We start from the raw sequence: 3786 nt of genomic DNA, 5'->3' as shown, positions 1-3786 counted from the left end.
ACTCGTTCCATGCTGCCATCTAGTTGCCATATTGAGAATAACACCATAGCACATATCATAAACAGTTATTTCTTTCGTTATCTCATACAGTTAGAAAAAGACACCTAAGGACAGTCGGTTAAACAAAGTTCTTGTACATGGACATCTCGTGTGTGTCTTGGGATAAACATAAAAGTACATGCCATGAGAAATTATCCTCTGCTGCACATAAGATAGTAGCAGCACATACCTTTTTATATTAACATACGCTTGCCTGTTATTTTCGAATGCAGCAGAGGATAATTTCGGCTCAGCATTTTGGGAATAACACAGGAGTGCACGTCTTGAAAAGTTATTTCTGCTACTATCTTATGTGCATTTAAAAAATGACTCTCCAGGGTATGTTGCTATGTTTTATTCTGCTGCCATTTTGTGTGAATCTTGGGAATAACACAGCAGTGCATGTGTCGAAAAATTGTACTCTGCTGCCATCTCGTAGACATTGTGAAAATACCAGTGTATCCATAAATTTTTTTTCTGCTGTAATCCTGTGGGCATTGAGAATAACAGAGTGTAGATCATCATAAAAATTATTTTTCTGATGCCATCAAGTGTATACTTTATTAATAACACCTGAGTGATCATGAACATTCATTCCCTACTGCCATACAGAGGCCTTTAGGATCTATGCCATCATAAAACTTTATACTCTACTGCCATGTGGAGAGCTTTTTGGGAATAACACAGCGGTGTTTCTCATGAACAGTTATTTCTGCTGCTATCATATGCATTTCAAATAGGCACCCATGTGTACGTCATCGTAAAAATTTATTTTCTGATGCGATGCAGGCGCGGACGTGTCCGGCGCCCAGGAGGCCAGGCTCGGGGTCTTGGGGTGGTAGGCTTTTGCCGCTCTCCAGCCACGGTGCACCCAGACGCCCCCTGGGCCCTGCTCGCTCGCTCCCTCGCTGTCTGGGGGGTCCCGGGCAGGCGCCCGAGCCTAAGGGCCTCTCCTACTGCCGCGCGCTCCGCGTCCTCGCCTGCTCTCCTGCAGCCAGCCCTGGACTGTTTCCTCCGTTCCGAGCCCTTCTCTTCCTGGGCTCCGCGGGGCCAAGCTCCAAGGACCGCGGTCACTGACCCACGCAGGGAGTGCACTCGCATTCCCGGGACGCGGAACCTGCCACCCCCACCTGCCCCGCCGCGCTCCGCCCAGCCGCGCACAGCCAGAGGCCTCAACTGTCGGCCGGCTACTTCTCCCCGCCCTTCTCACCCGGCAGCCAGGTGCCCTCGGACCAGGCGCAAGGCCGCCCCGCACAGCCGGTACGGGAAGCGGGACCGACCAGCCCCATCAGAGCGGCCAAGACTGGGGAGAAGGGCTGCCCGGGGCCTGGGCAATCGCAGGATGCGAGAGCGCCCACCCAGTCCTCGGCACTGCCGCGAACCGGCCAAGGCCCGCGGTGCCTTAGCGCTGCTGGCTCTTGCTCGCCTCCACCTCGCCGGCGGAACCCGCCCCAACTCCCCTCCAGTAGGTGCGCTGCAGGCGCGGGAGTCTCCGGCGCCCTGGAAGCCTGGCTCGAGCTCTTGAGGCGGCAGGCGCCAACCTCTCGCGTCTACGGCCACACCACCCTGAAAGCGCCCGATCTCGTCTGATCTCGGAAGCTAAGCAGGGTCGGGCCTGGTCAGTACTTGGATGGGAGACCACCTGGGAATACCGGGTGCTGTAGGCTTTTGCCGCCCCCTTTTTTTTCCGCCCTCCAGCCAGGGTGACCCCGGACGCCCCCGGGCGCTGCTCGCTCGCTGTCTCGGGGTTCTCGGGCAGCCGCCCGAGCCCAAGCGCTCCTGCAGCCATCCGTGGGCTGTTTCTTCTCTCCGCTCCGGGCTCTTCCCTTCCTGGGCTTCGCGAGGTCGAGCCCCAAGCACCGCCGTCTCTGACACACGCTGGGAGTTGGCTCGCACCCCCGGGACGCGGGACCGGCCAGCACCACTCGCCCGTCCGTGCCCTGACCAGCAAGTCTCGGCCCGCAGGCTTCTCCCCGCCCTTCTCATGGGACAGCCAGGGGCCCTCGGACCAGGCGCCAGGTCGTCCGGCACAGCCGGTCGGGAAGCGGGACCGACCAGCCGCGTCAGAGGCTGAGACGCACGAGAGCGCGTGCGCGGCGAGAGCCCTTCTTGCCCGCGACAGGCCGCAGCGAACGGCCACACACGCACACACGCACACAGGCACACAGACACGCACACACACGCACAACACACATACTCCAGGGAGCCCGAACGTCTTTCCTTTCTGCGGCGCGACCGGCAGGACTTGAGCACAACGAGTCTCCCTGAGTCCCGGCCTGTCCCGGGGCACGGGGCATGAACCGCGTCCCCGCCCGAGCCCGGCCCCGGCACGACCACCCTCTGCTGTGGAAGCGGCCTCTTCAGGGCGGCCGCAGGCTCTCGGGGTCACAGTCGGGGTCCGGCTCTGTGCGGCGGTGCGCTCGTCTGCGTGTCCCGTCCCGCTCTCTGCGGGCGGGCACGGGCTCTCCTGTCTCGTCTCTCTCTCCGTCTCGGTCCCTTTCCTCCTCACTGTCTCTCTGTGTCTGACCTCAGCCAGTTCCCGCGGCTCTCCCCTTCCCCGGCGACCCCATCCCGGTCCCCTCCTTCGTGGCTCTCATTGGGACTCCAGCCCTGGGGACCTGTGTCCTCCTTTCTCCTTCCCTCGCTGTCACTCGCTGTGTCTCTGGTTTCTTTGTCCCTCTGTCTCTCTTGATGGAGAGAGTCGATGTGAAGGCGAGGGGCAGCGGACTGGGCGGGTCCCTGGTCCCGGCGCAGGGCGAGGGCTGCGTCCATCCGAAGCGATGTCTCGGGGTGTTGCCGGGGGCTCTGTGTGCGTTTGGGCTGGGGGGCGGGAGCGCAGGTGAGGAGTGCGTCTGGGTCAGGGCCGGAGCCAGACTTAGCCGGCCGCAGGTGCGTAGGAGCCCAGGTGGCCGAGAGGATGGCAGGCCACGCCTGGGTGAGGTCCTGCTCAGCGGCCAAGACTGGGGAGAAGGGCTGCCTGGGGCCTGGGCAGTCGCAGGATGTGAGATCGCCCACCCAGACCTCCGCACCGCCGGGAACCGGCCAAGGCCCGCGGTGTCTTAGCTCGGCTGGCGCTCGCTCGCCGCCGCCTCACCCGCGGAACCCCTGCAAATCTCCGAGGAGGTGCGGTGCAGGCGCGGTCGTCTCTGGCAACCGGGAGGTCAGGCTCGAGCTCTTGGGGCGGCAGGCGACATCCCCTCGCGACTACGGCTGTACCACCCTGAACGCGCCCGATCTCGTCTGATCTCGGAAGCTAAGCAGAGTCGGGCCTGATCAGTACTTGGATGGGAGACCGCCTGGGAATACTGGGTGCTGTAGGCTATTGCCGCCCCCTTTTTTTTCCGCCCTCAAGCCAGGGTGCCCCTAGACGCCCGCGGGCCCTGCTCGTTCCCTGGCAGGCTGTCTCGGGGGTCCTGGGCAGCCGCCCCAATCCAAGGGCTGCATGAACAGCCATGCGCCCCTCGCCACCTCCCGCCTCCACCTGCGCTCCTGCAGCTTCTGGGCTCTTTTCTCTCTCTACTTGGGGCCTTTCCCGTCCCTGGCTCCGCGGGGCCGAGCCCCAAGGGCCGAGGGCTCTGGGCGGAGGGCGAGGTCTCCGGCCGAAGCGTTGTCTGGTGGTGTCGCCGGCGTCTCCGCGCGGTTTTGGGCAGGTTGGGCTCGGCCACGGCGGGGAGCGCAGGGGAGGGGGTGGGTCTGGGTCAGGGCCGGGCCTGGACGTTGCAAGGCCTAGGTGCCCAGGTGGCGGAG

At 62.6% G+C, this 3786-nt stretch overlaps 2 non-coding genes across 2 annotated transcripts; both read left to right on the top strand.

The window, feature by feature from the left end:
• The first annotated feature begins 1587 nt into the window (after positions 1-1587).
• On the top strand, positions 1588-1706 carry LOC120589370 (5S ribosomal RNA). Its single transcript, XR_005649464.1, has one exon. It is a non-coding gene; the product is annotated as a 5S ribosomal RNA (ribosomal RNA).
• A 1535-nt stretch (positions 1707-3241) lies between these two features.
• Positions 3242-3360, top strand: LOC120589371 (5S ribosomal RNA). Its single transcript, XR_005649465.1, has one exon. It is a non-coding gene; the product is annotated as a 5S ribosomal RNA (ribosomal RNA).
• The last annotated feature ends 426 nt before the right edge of the window (positions 3361-3786 follow it).

Source organism: Pteropus medius, unplaced genomic scaffold, assembly GCF_902729225.1.
Source record: "Pteropus medius unplaced genomic scaffold, Ma_sr-lr_union100, whole genome shotgun sequence".
Taxonomy (NCBI): Eukaryota; Metazoa; Chordata; class Mammalia; order Chiroptera; family Pteropodidae; genus Pteropus; species Pteropus medius.
This window is presented reverse-complemented; position numbering and strand designations above follow the sequence as displayed.